This window comes from Typopeltis vanoorti, chromosome 20, assembly GCF_054136105.1.
Source record: "Typopeltis vanoorti isolate ZY-2024b chromosome 20, IOZ_Tvanoo_1.0, whole genome shotgun sequence".
Taxonomy (NCBI): domain Eukaryota; kingdom Metazoa; phylum Arthropoda; class Arachnida; order Uropygi; family Thelyphonidae; genus Typopeltis; species Typopeltis vanoorti.
Genome location: NC_143568.1, coordinates 103,108,971 through 103,123,185, shown reverse-complemented (window position 1 = coordinate 103,123,185; position 14,215 = coordinate 103,108,971). Strand labels below are relative to the sequence as shown.

The 14,215-nt window shown below is 35.5% G+C and overlaps 1 protein-coding gene across 3 annotated transcripts in view; it reads right to left on the bottom strand.

The window, feature by feature from the left end:
• The window catches only part of LOC150095734 (uncharacterized), a 120,943-nt gene extending 111,642 nt beyond the window's left edge, over positions 1–9,301 (bottom strand). For all 3 annotated transcript variants that reach the window (XM_090410218.1, XM_090410220.1, XM_090410219.1), the window contains exon 1: positions 8,956–9,301. The gene's annotated coding sequence lies outside the window, so the exon portion shown is untranslated. The remainder of the gene's footprint in view (positions 1–8,955) is intronic.
• Positions 9,302–14,215: the final 4,914 nt, after the last annotated feature.

The window sequence follows — 14,215 nt, the reverse complement described above, 5'->3', positions numbered from 1 at the left end:
TAGGTGATAATGCACAGATACATCTCAATATTTAGAACATCGAGATGTATCTGTGCAATTTTATTTATTGTTCTTTATAAATAAAACATTCCAATATAAAATGTGCATAATAGCAAAACATGAGACACAATGGACAGGAGAACGAATTTGAAGAAAGAGAACCTTTTGCTACTTTATGGTAGAATAATAACTCTGATAAACATGAATTTGGAAGAGATATCATCATTGGAAAAAAATTGTGGTCATATGATCAAATTTGAAGTCTTTTATGAAAGAATAAGCAAACTAAGAGTACAAGCAAAATGGTTCAAGATAACTCGTATTAATGCACAAACACACACCTATAGAAGCTGCAGAAGAATCAATAAAAAATGAATTCTATGAAAAACTGGAATTATTCCAAGAAAAAATTCCTTCGCAAGATATAATCATTTTATTATGCAATTTCAATGCAAATATTGGAGAAGAAATATATAAAAAAATCATCAGAAACCAAAGCCTTCATTAAGAGACAAATATTAATGGAGAAAGATTATAATAAATTTAGTTTAATCCTTTATCCAAGTGTAAGCAAACAAACTTTGTGCCTGAAAATATTTTCAGGACTGGAGTCAGGTAGTGCAACACCAGGCAACTCCGAGCAAAGGTCGACCAAGCTCTCATCACTTCTTGTCTCAGTATCTCCCATAACATAATGCAAAGCACATCTCCTCACAGACATGTATATTGCTATGCATTAAGGGAAGGGCCACTACCCAGATTGGTTTCAACCTTTATTAAGGTCTCATCAGTGGGAGGCAGACCCAAACATGGAGTTACTAAGGCAGAAGCAATAGGAGAGGTCATATTTACCTATAGGAGTTGCCAACAGTATCACCTTATTATTGAATTACTCTGGATTTAGAGAAAGATGTTGGAAGTTTATTTTTCACTTGGTTAGACTATAATAAATTTAGTTTTATCCTTTATCCAAGTGTAAGCAAACAAAGTTTGCGCCTGAAAATATTTTCAGAACTGGAGTCAGGTAGTGCAACACCAGGCAACTCCGAGCAAAGGTTGACCAAGCTCTCATCACTCCTTGTCTAGGTATTTCCCATAATGCAAAGCACATCTCCTTGCAGACATGTATACTCTTATGCATTAAGGGAAGGGCCACTACCCAGACCGGTTTCAACCTTTATTGAGGTCTTGTCAATGGGAGGCAGACCCAAACATGGAGATACTAAGGCAGAAGCAATAGGAGAGGTCATATTTACCTATAGGAGTTGCCAACAGGTGTATTGAATTACTCTGGATTTAGAGAAAGATATTTATTATAGTCTAACCAAGTGAAAAATAAATTTCCAACATCTTTCTCTAAATCCAGAGTAATTCAATAATAAGGTGGTACACCTGTTGGCAACTCCTATAGGTAAATATGACCTCTCCTATTGCTTCTGCCTTAGTATCTCCACGTTTGGGTCTGCCTCCCACTGATGAGACCTCAATAAAGGTTGAAACCGGTCTGGGTAGTGGCCCTTCCCTTAATGCATAGTGGTATACATGTTTGCAAGGAGATGTGCTTTGCATTATGGGAGATACTGAGACAAGGAGTGATGAGATCTTGGTCCACCTTTGCTCAGAGTTGCACTACCTGACCCCAGTCCTGAAAATATTTTCAGGCGCAAACTTTGTTTGCTTACACTTAGATAAAAGATTAAACTAAATTTATTATAGTCTAACCAAGTGAAAAATAAACTTTTAACCGAAGAAAGATTAATTTATTTATTTGGCCACATCCAGAAATTTAATAAGCAGCACTATGTTTATGATGAAGAATATACACAGACAAACATGGAAAACTCCTGATAGTCATATATTCAATCAAATAGAGCATACTATAATCAGTAAAAGATAGAGCAATTGCATTCAGAATATCTGGGGCTTCAGAGGAATTGAGTGTGATAGTGATTTTCTAAATGGTGCCATTCTTAAGGTTAAAATGAGTAAATATTTTTCAGCATGCAAATCAACTGAAATATAATATTAATAAACTAGATATAACAGAAGAGAGAAGAAAATATGAGTGTGAATTAAAACAAAAGTGAAAAATATGCAACTGGAAGAGAATGAAAATACCGAAAACATCTGAAATCATTATTTTTACGTGACACCTCCAGGGAGTCCAAAGACTCATCAAGGGAGGGTATCCACTCCACAACTTTCCATCTCCACCACTCAAATCCACTAGCTTCCAGTGACCGTAACTACACCAACGCCATCTATCACCGACCACTACCACTAGAATTTCCACAGACAATCACAAACATCCATGCCCACGGCGGGATTTGAACCTGCAGCCTTTTGGCTGGAGAGCAGATATGTTAACCACTCGGCCAACCAGGCCAGCATATCAAAGATGACATAAAAGTAGCAGTAGAAAATTCAACTGGAATTCAAAGTAAAATATAGTGTAAAAAATGGTTCAATGAAAAATGTGAATTGGCAGTAAAGAAAAAAGATGGAAGTGCTTGGCTTAATAACCCAACTGATATTCATGCTGCTCTGAGATACAAAGAGAGCAGCAAGGAAACCAATAAAATAATAAAACAGAAAAAAAAATTTTTTTCATGAATAGATAGAAGAAATCCAGAAATAATTGGCAGCAAATAATCCTAGAAAATTTTTCTAAGAAACTAAAAACTAAAAAAACAGGCCCACATATGAAAACAACAGCAATCAACAATAGCAATGGAGAAATACTAGCCACTTAAGATGAAATAACAAACAGGGGACGAGAGAGTACTTTAACACTCTTAAATTGTGATGAACCTACTGTGTCTTTCAAAGAGAATATTTATCATACTTGTCACTCCAAAATATTTAAACTTTTTCCAGCTGAAGTAGAGGAAAGTATAAAACAGCTCAAACATAACAAGGCATCAGGTACTGAGAGAAGAGTAGCTGAACTCATTAAATATGGGGATAGTGAATTAACCACTCATATATATATATATAAGCTTAAATTCAATATGGGAAAAAGAAGAGATATCCACAGAATGGAAACAATCACCAATCATTGCAGTATATAAAAAGGGAAACAAATATGAATGAAAATTACAGAGGAATATCACTACTGTCAACAAGCTACAAAATTTGATCTAATAGGAGTGAAAAGAAGGCAAAACAGTACCATTCCACAAGCATGGTTCTAAGACAGAAGTCTCCAATTATAGACCAGTCTGTATAACTGGGATTGAGGTCAAGGTGTTAGTGGTTGGTAAGGAATAGAATACAGAATTGGGTTGATGGACATGGCATTCTTTATGAAGGTCAGAATGGATTTGTAAAGGGTAGTTCCTGTTTCAGGAACTACCCTTTACAAATATCACTGTATATGAGAGAATCATATACAGTGATATTCTTAGACTTTGCAAAAGCGTTTGATAGATTACCACATGATAAGTTAGTGTACAAGCTGCAGAAGATGGGAATAGACAGTATATTGGTTAAATGGATCAGAGACTGGCTCTCTGAACAATACCAGCAGGTTGTATATGATGGAGCAGTGTCTGAAAAAAGCAGGGTAACCAGCAATGTTCCCTCTAAGCTGTGCGCATGTGCGCACACACACGTGTTTTACAACTAGCACACAAAGCAAAAAAATATGCACACACTAGATTTTCAAGATGAAATTAAAATTTATTAAAGAAGTTCCACCTAAATATTAACCTATAAATTCTTTAAAAAATACGGTAACTCGGCAATGCTCAAGCCTATAACCTTGCATTTTTTTATTACATTCTCGAAGTCGCACAAAACTTATAAAGTATTAACAGTAACCCTATTTGAGGCTAGCAATTTGATGCCAAAGTGAAAGGGGGTGTGGCTTAAGTGTGGAATTTTTAAGCAGCATAAACAGGAACACGGTGGGGAGTTGGGGTGACCTGGCTGACGTCCCATTGACAGCAGAAGGTAAAAAGTGAACTAAAATCTTTTAACTTTTTTGCTTAAATGATCAGTATGGTGACTCGTATGGGTGCGCACATACTTTTCAAAAGAAGGCAAATTTTGCACACATGCAAATTTCTGCACACACACTCACAGCAAAAAATTAGAGGGAACATTGGTAACTAGTGATATGCCCCAGGGTTCTTTTATTGGGTCCCTTGCTGTTTAACTTGTTTGTAAATGATATATCATGTGGGCTGACTGGGGATCTTCAGTTATTTGCTGATGATGCAAAGTTGAGAAGAATTATAAGTAGCACTGCTGATGCTGAATCCCTTCAGGAAGATTTAAATAGACTTTTTACTTGGACAAAAGAGTGGGGGTTGTAGTTTTAATATCAATAATGCAAGGTGTTGCATTTTGGAGTGAAGAAATATAAGGTTGTGCACTATATTGATGGTGCGTTACTGCAGGAAGTGGATGAGATTAGGGATTTGGGAGATGGTTAACAGTTGACTGAAGTTTTTGCTAGTGTTGCAAAGGCTGTACATCATAGTGTTGCTATGATAAGAAGTACTCTAACATGTAGGGATAAGGAAGTGGTTGTACCACTGGGTAAAGCACTGGTCAGGCCACACTTGGACTACTGTGCTCAAATCTGGTCATCTGGTTTTTAATGTGATATGGAGACATTGGAAAGGGTCCAGAGGCAAGTGACTAAGACAATATCAGGACTTTGGACTGCTGGCTATGGAGAGAGATTGATAAAATATGGATTGCAGAATTTGGTGGATAGGAGGAAAAAGGTGATATGATAGAGACATTTAAGTTAGTGAGAGGATTTTATGAGATTAATCCAGACGAGATTAAAAAGAGTATAAGGTGAGAGGGGAAGAACCAGGGGTCACTCCTGGAAGTTATGCAAAAGTGTGAAAGAGGGTGTGAGGAGTAGATATTTTACAGGGAGAATTGTCAGTTAATGGAATGCATTACCAGAATGTGTTGTTAACACAAGGAATGTTAAGAATTTTAAGATTCGATATGATAAATATGTTGTCAGTTGAATGAACCTTCCATGATGAGTCTGGTGACTCCATGGAAGGGTTTAATATAATTATAAGAAATAATAATATTAATAATTATTTCATAACTTTTTTATTTTGATATGAACTCCAAATCATCAGCAAATCTAATATTTTAATTCTACTGCCATTTATTTTTAATCCCATTTCAATTTCTTCATACCATTTAACTATATATATATTTAAAAGTACAGGGACATTACAAACCCTTGTCTCACTCTTCTTTTGATATCTATTGTTTCATTATTAAAATGTGTTTATAATTTGTGTCTTCTGATTCCAGTATAATTCTATTATTATTCTGAGGTCTTTTGTATCAATTTGAATGTCTTTTAATACTTCTATTAACATTTCATGGCTTACTGTCAAATGTTTTTTGAAAGTATATAAAGCAGATATATGTTATGTATTTCTATTGATCTTTCATTTTGCCATTTAGTTCTTTTATTGAGCTTACTATTTCTTCATTAAGTATACCTGGATTATTTGAATGAACACTGATCGTATGTTTGCCAGGTCTGTTGTTATTATACAGTTTTGTTAGGTATTCTTTCCATCTCTGTATCTTGTCTCTTGATTTATAACATTATCTTTTAACTGTAGGCTTGTTTTCATTTGGTTATTATGAAATTTTATTTTTGAATGCAAATCTATAATTTTGTTTTCTTTATCTAATTTCTCTAATTCTATGCAATTATTATCGATCCATGATATATGTTTTTCTTCTCTACATTTATTTTTTATTTGTCTATCTTTTATATTCTTTATTTTCCTTGGGATTATTTTTCCAGGTGCTTCTTTTATCCATTAGTTCTAGTATCTTTTCAGTCGTCCATGTTTTTCCATGGACGACTCTTTGTTTTTCCAATACATTTTTCTGCTGAAATCAATGTTACTTCTTTTATCCTGATCCATTTTATGGGGTCTTCTTTCTTTTCAATATACTATGCTATATTATTCTGAAATAAAGTCTTAGTGTTACTGTTATTTAATTTATCTGCATCCTATTTGAATATTCTAAATTTGTTAGTTATCTTTTTTAACTTCATATTTATTGTAATTCTCACAAATCTGTGGTCTGATCCACAGCAGGCACTTGGCATAACTTTTGCATTTGTTATTCCGTTTCTATATCTCTGACTGATCATAATAAAATCTCTTTGAGTAGTATGTGTACCACAAGGAGATCTCCAAGTATACCTTGCTTTTTTCTTTTTGTTCATAAAAAGTGTTTGCAATTATCAATTTATGTTTTAAACACAATTCAATACATCTATACCTCTATCATTTCTTATGACATTTATCTCCATAGAGGCCTACAACAGAACTTATTCTTTCCTTTCCTATTTTGGCATTCAATCACTCATAATGATTAACACCCCATCTTTCACTCATCCAATGTCTTGAATAGCTTCCTCTATTTTCTTATAAAATTCTTCAATTTCTTCATCTTCAGATGTGGTGGGCACATTATAATCATCAGTGGTTTTGTCTCTATTAAAATTGATGTTATTTCTTTCAGATTTCCTATTAACATTAATAACTGAATGTGAGATGAATGAATGCAACTCCTTTTCAAGACTCATCCTCCATTTCCCATAACTTTATATTCCTTTCCATTTGGAAGAGTAGTTAAAATTTCCACATCACCTTTTCAGAATGTCTCTGACAATCCAAGTATTTTAATGTCTAATCATTCCATTTCTCCACACACACACACATTTTCTATTTTTCCAGGTTTCAATCCTCTCACATTCCATGTACTAATTTTAACAATTCATTTATTTATTTTATTTCTAACATTCTTGGTTTCTGCAGTAATCAATTTCTCACTTCCAGGTTGACAGATTCCTGGACAGCGATGAAGGCCAGTCAGATCACATGACAAATTCCCTTACATCTCTGACCTACTGTAATTCACCATTGGGGCTAACACTGTAACTGGGCCCCAAGAACCAGTTACAATGTCCATGATTAAGGTTGGAGAAGTACCTAGAGAGAGAGAGAGAGAGAAGGCAGACTCCACTGCTTAGTGTAATAAATTGAACAATATAGGAAAGATTCACTTCTAGTCCTCGATTACTCTAATAACTTCACAGGGTGTGGTGCATCATCAGGTTCCTCAGGGATGCCATTCATGTATTCACTAGGTCTGAGTTCCAGAGGTGAATCACAGATTATATAAAAAATAAAGAAAAATGCAAAACTGTATTTAAAATTAATAAAATAGAAAAAAAAATCTTAGTCCACCCATGTTACTAGTGCACTATGAGCATGCAACCTATCATGGATAGGAGTTACATTAAAAAAAAAAAAAATCAACTAACATGCTGTAGGTTTAAATCCTAATTCAAGCAAGGATATTCATGAATGTCTTTTAAGTGGTTAATGAATTTCAACACTCAGTGTAAGACTACCACTCTCCTTAACAGAAGCCTGAAGTGGCTTTAAAGACGAAGGGGATATAAATCCTTTGATGTTTATCTGCCAGTAAGCGAAACTCTAAGAACTAGGACTAAGATCTACGAGTTTCATATACCAAAAAACTAACGGGAAATCCAAATATAAGTAACCACTTGGTAGTACAACACCAAGGCAACTCGTATCAAAGGGGGAGCAAGCTCCCTCACTATCCTTGATATTTTCTCATAATGTAAAAACACAGCCCCTAGTAATACTGTAATTACATTATGAGGAGAGGTCACTACCCAGACTGGTTTCAACCTTTTTTTTTTTTTTTTTGAGGTCTCATCAGTGAGTAGGTAGACCTGGAAGATTACGAGGTTTAAGTGAAAAGAACTTACCTTCACTATATGAATGCCTTAAAAGTGCGTCTGTATATTATAACATAGAATAAAAGTTAAAAGGCTATTTTTCTGGCAACCTTAATAACAATGAAGGGTATATAAATCCTTTGATGTTTATCTGCCAGTAAGTGAAACTCTAAGAACTAGGACTAAGATCTATAAACATCAAAGGATTTATATCCCCTTCATTAAGGTTGCCAGAAAAATAGCCTTTTGGCTTTTATTCTATGTTATAATATACAGGCACATCGGCACATACAGGCACATAAAGGCATTCATATAGTGAAGGTATGCAAGTTCTTTTCACTTAAACCTTGTTATCTTCCAGGTCTACCTACTCACTGATGAGACCTCAAAAAAGGTTGAAACCAGTCTGGGTAGTGATCTCTCCTTAATGTAATTACAGTATTACATCCCTTAGGGGCTGTGTTTTTACATTATGAGAAAATATCAAGGATAGTGAAGGAGCTTGCTCCACCTTTGATACGAGTTGCCTTGGTGTTGTACTACCAAGTGGTTACGTACATTTGGATTTGCCGATAGTTTTTCGGTATGAAACTCGTAGATCTTAGTCCTAGCTCTTAGAGTTTCACTTACTGGCAGATAAACATCAAAGGATTTATATCCCCTTCATTGTTATTAAGGTTGCTAGAAAAATAGCCTTTTGGCTTTTATTCTATGGCTTTAAAGATGTTCACATTTAGGCAGGGTGTCCAAATTATGTAACTAAACCCACTTATATCAGTAATACAAATGTGAGCTCTTGCAAGACATATGGTGAAGTGGTGAATTTATCAGAGAATGAACTTTATTGCCCATTTCGGGAGATGGATAGCACAGGATATTGTTGGGCCTTAAGACTCTTCTGGTATTTCACGTGGAGTCATAGTATAGCACTGATTTCAGTGAACTCAGAAAAACAAAATTGACAACTTTTCGTATCAAGAATTCGCATAAATAACTGGTCATTTTTTTATCTTTAAGGTTTTAATAGTTGTTCCAGTGATCATTAGCTTAAATTTCTTCATATACAGAGATACAATTTCAAAATGTATACATTCACGACCCTTTCTTAAAACATTCAGTAAAAATGAATATTTAATATAAACGAGTTCTGCCAATACATTACACTTTACCTGTGGGTAAAATTCCTTGCTAAAACGTCTACAAATATTTTAAAAGTGCGTTTTACATGATTCCTAAAAACGAATACGCTCTATGCAATTGCACAAATCATAGCATATTTTAACAGGAAATAACGATGAGTTATCTTCCTAATAAAATTTGGCGTTCTGCACTGAAAAATTACATTAAACATATTTTAACTTTTATAGAATTCTTAAATTGGACAGAAGTTGCTATTGGGAAACCATAAATACATCAGCTAATTTCAAATACTTTAGTTCTCAAAAATGAAATAAAGTAAGCACGATCAAAAAATATAAACACGAACACCGTTAACATGACAGAAAACAAACGAGAGACCACACCATCTAAGATCAATACGATATTCAACTAACCACATGTCTACATATGCCATCTAGTGTTAAAAAAAAAAGTAATACTGCTATTACTAAATCGAAAATATTGCCACAGCGAAACTGAAAATTTGTTATTAAAAAAAAATCGCTGGACAGAAAATCGGAAAATCACTTAAATGTAGGCTACGTACCGCTTTGAACGAGACTGTGCCGTTTTTTTTTTTCATATTTCCCCCGTCCTGTCGTTTTAATAAAAATGTCGATTTTTGTCCAGTTTACTCAAATAGGCTGATATGGACTGAGATAAATAGCTGTCAGTTCAACGTGGCTAAGTGTAAGGTGATGCACTTCGGGAGGATGACATCGCATGCTGTTTACTATATTAACGGAACTGAACTTCAGGAAGTTGATGAGACAAGAGACTTGGAAGTTATTGTGGACAGAGAACTTAAGTTTAAAGGGCATATTGCAAAGATTGCCAAAACATTACATCAAATTACATGGTTGTTGAGGAACACACTAACAAGAAGGGATAGGGAAGTTATTGTTCCACTCTATAAGGCATTTTTAATGCCGCATTTGGACTATTGTGCACAGATCTGGTCGCCATGATTTCTTGGTGATGCGGAAGTGGTGGAGAGGATTCAGAGGCGGGTTACAAAGATTGTTGCAGGTCTGTGGGATGTTCTCAATGAGGATAGATTGATGATCTGTGGGCTCCAAAAACTAGCTGATAGACGTAGGAGAGGAGATATGATTTAGGTAATTATATGAGGAGAGGTATTTAAATTGTTAAAGGGATTTTACAAGATTGATACTGATGATATTTTTAAGACCAGTTCAGGATGTGAGAGAACGAGGGGCCATCCCTGGAGATTGTGTAAGAGTGTGGTTAACAAGGGTGTTAGGACTAGATTTTTTACTTGGAGGGTTGTGAATGAGTGGAATGCTTTGCAAGAGGCGGTTGTGAATGCTTCAGCTGTGAATGAATTTAAAGAGAGGTATTGACAGGTATTGTGTAAATAATGGTTAATGTGTCAATGTCGGGTCTCCCGCGATGAGTCTTTTGACTCCATGGAGACACCGTTAAAATAATAATAATAATAATAATAATAATAATAATAATAATAATAATAATAATAATAATATTGGTCAATCATAAATTATTATTCATAACCTTTAATCGTATATCGATATCATGGATACCAGTAATTGTATAACCGTGGAGTCGCATTGTTCGATACTAAATATCGATATCTGCAGTGATTTATTCAGAGAAAGTAATAAACACATGTTGGCAACATTTGCGCGACTCAGACGTGCGCCTGTTCTGCTGTAGCTTTAGTTTTTGTTTTGTCTGTATGCTAACCGGTGACTTTCTTATCCAATGCTGGTGGTTTAAATTTCGTATTTTTTAAAGCTTTAAGTCTATCCTTGCAATGTCAAAGAGGCGAAACTACAGTTTTAATGACGATCTCCAGAAAGAATTCAAATATATTAAACTGGATAAGCTGTGTAGTGATGAAACAAAAGTAGTATGCTAACATTCCATTTTTCCGTTGCTTATGGAGACAGAAGCGATATCAACCAACATCTACGTAGCCAGAAACATAAGGATGCTGAAAACACTGTAGCTTCAGTTAAAGAAGAAAAAAAAACATTATCTCGTTTATGGTGAGACGTGAAGGTGATAGCGAAAGTGATAAAATTGCAGCAAGTGAAGCTTTTGTTGCTTATCATACTGTGGGTAACAGCGATAGTTTTCACTCACCTGACATCTCAACATTTGATCAATAAAATTTATGAACCAAAATTTTCTTCAGCGCGTACCAAATCAGAAGCAATAATCACCAACGTTTTATCACCATACATATTGGGCAAAGAAACTTTTTTTATCGTCTTACATTTTCATGAGTACAGAATATTACATAACCCCAGTCCCGTTTCTGCCATCTCAATATCCCGTTTTTGTCTCAAGGAAATGTGGTTAGCCTACTTAAATGATATATGCAGAAAAGTGTATATTTGTGAGTCCCCATAGCTTAGTCGGTATGCACCCAAGACAACTATCTGTAAGAGGAAAAGCTCAAATATGCAATATATATTTATCCTCTCGCATCTGGTACAAAGTGAACAACATCCCGTACCATGGGCAATGGGCAGACAAGATCCACAGGCTGTGCGCCACCTACATCTGGGGCTCTCGGTACGAACCGATGAGGAGAACAACGTTCTTTCACGAATTAGAAGCCGGAGGTCTAGGTCTGCTTAATATCCACTTAAAAACAGTTATCAACAGAGCGAAAACTGCAGAATCAGCAAACACCAAGTCATACCACGGATATGCAATAGCATTCCTACAGAAATGCCTTCCACACAGAATAATCAGCACAATGCCAGAGATTCACGGAAGAGTTCTCAGAATGTTTACAGAGATGGCGGAGGGATACGTATTTGTAACAGAGCGCATCAACAATGAAACCTTAATAAGTCAAAAAACAAAAGCAATACAAACTAAGCAGAACAACTATTCCCATACCACAACATAGAGAATTAAGAAGAGGACAAATCACACTCAGTCCGGTATTAAACAATATCTTCAAGCTCCCAATACATCCAAGGTATAAAACCTTCTTCTTTAAAGTACACCATGCCTGCCTACCAACCAAGATGTGGATGATGGCAAAAGGTATACCCCTTGAAGGGCATGCAACATGTCAGTTTTGCCAGGAACCGGAAATACTATACCATCTAATGTTACATTGCAAGGAAGCAGAAGTAACTTGGAAAGCCGTTAAAAGATGGCTTCCCGAAATCAAAGTAATCAATGAAGAAATGTTATTCTGGCTAAAAGGAAAACATATAAACGGGGTGCAAACCATTGTTCTAATCCTAACGATGTACGCAATTTGGGCTCACAGGTGCGACCAAGCGTATGGAAGGGAAGACAGTCCCGGAACAATATCGAAATTACATCACTACATCCAGGAGGAGATCACCAATTCAGTCCAGTCCAGAAGAATTACTAGAGAAGAATGGACACACTTAACCTCCAACCTTACATCAGATGAACCCTCCAACTAACAACAGAACGACACCTTCATCACTCCTAGTGGAAATGGGGCAAATCGGAAGTAAATTCGGAAGGATACTAACTCTCCACCTCCATCAGAGGAAACAGCACCTGAGTCACTTGGAACAGATCTCCTACCGCAGGAAAAAAGAGTGCTCTCCTACTTCATTGCATGTGAATGTCATTTCGCTGTACAGATGTATATATGATTTATCTTGTAAAATATATAGATTGTTAAATATATAATAAGTGTGATATATAATTAAAAAAAAAGTAGCTTAGTCGGTATAGACAAAGCCCTTTGGTTGGAAACCCCTGGGTTCGATTCCCTTCGATGACGTGAAGAATCTTTATGGTTTCTTTCGACTAAATGTGAGTTAGCGGGTCTCATACGGGAGATAAAGGGTTTTTTTCACACAGATGGAATTGATGGAATTGAGTCCGGAATAGGCCCCTTGGCCTATAAGCTTGGAAATGAAGAAGAAGAAGAAGATTAGAGTGAACCACATCATTTAGTTGAAGGTTACGAATTCCAATAAAGAAGCAATGACTTTGAATGAATGTTTGACCAGAATATAAGATACTAGCGACATTGCACATGATAATATTCTATTATTATTGAGGTTCTAATGCTGTCAGTTTGCTTTTCATTCGTTTTGGAATTGCTTCCAGATGCCCTCAGTCAAACTTCGACAAGTTAATAAATAAGCACTCACTGAGTCCTTTTCTTTGATTGGTTTGTTATACGAAGCAAATTCAAGCATGCAAGTGGGCGGTGCAACCAGACTAACATGTTATTCATGGTGAAGAAATCTCTGGTATTCGCTATGAGCTAATGTAAGCAAAGATTACAAAGATGAATTACAAGTGCAGGCTTCAACACTTGTGCAACACAAGGGAACGCTTTAATCTCCAATTAGTAAAGGAACTCAAACCAACTACCAACAGTTGAACAACTTTATCTCTGAAGATATAACAAGTGTCATGGGAAACGAAAGTCCACAATGGAGATTTCTTGATTTGTAGCTGAAGTAACTTAGGCCACGAGGACAGTGTAATATCTCTGTAATTTGCAAATATTCTTCTGGATGATTTGCCTGTTTTGAGATATGAAACAACAGAGTTTCCAGAACGGGGGAACTCTACTATCATCGTATGAAACCGACTAACTCACAGTTATAAAGTTCTTCGCATTCCAGACGGGAATCGAACACAACCAATGAACATCGTCGAGTCAATTTCGTTGTGTTTGGTTGGTTTGGTTGCATTTCGTACTCATTAGGGGGTAGGAAGTATTTGTAATCCGAATAAGTGGTGCATGATGTCCTTCATATTTATTGAAAAGTTGCATAATACTACTATAAGTTGCCAAGTAGAATATGTTGGCAGACAGAATCAAGATTTTGTTTTGCTGAAGAGTTGTTTATAATTTTCGAAATTGCTTTTCGTATTAAACTTGAAAACATGTTTAACTTAATTTATTTTGCATTTCATTTCTTGTTCACTTTCAATATTTGCAGTTTTAGTTATTCGTTATTTGACATAATTATTCTGATTCGTTGAGATTTGAATGGACCAAATGTAATTTTTAAAAAAATAACCTTAGCATCTATATTTTTTTAAAGGGTGTAAATCATACAAAATGCATCCTCTAGGACTTTCTTTTCTCAAAAGGAGCAGACGATAACAAACTTTAGCCGTAAATGTTTTTTTGGAAATTGGTCAGCGACTAGCCCTCAATTGTTGTAATTGCTGGAATTATCTTACATGAAGCAGTAATCTTCCAGAACGCTTTCCAGTCAGCGTGGAAAGGTTAAAGCGAACGCAAAATAAAGGCAAACA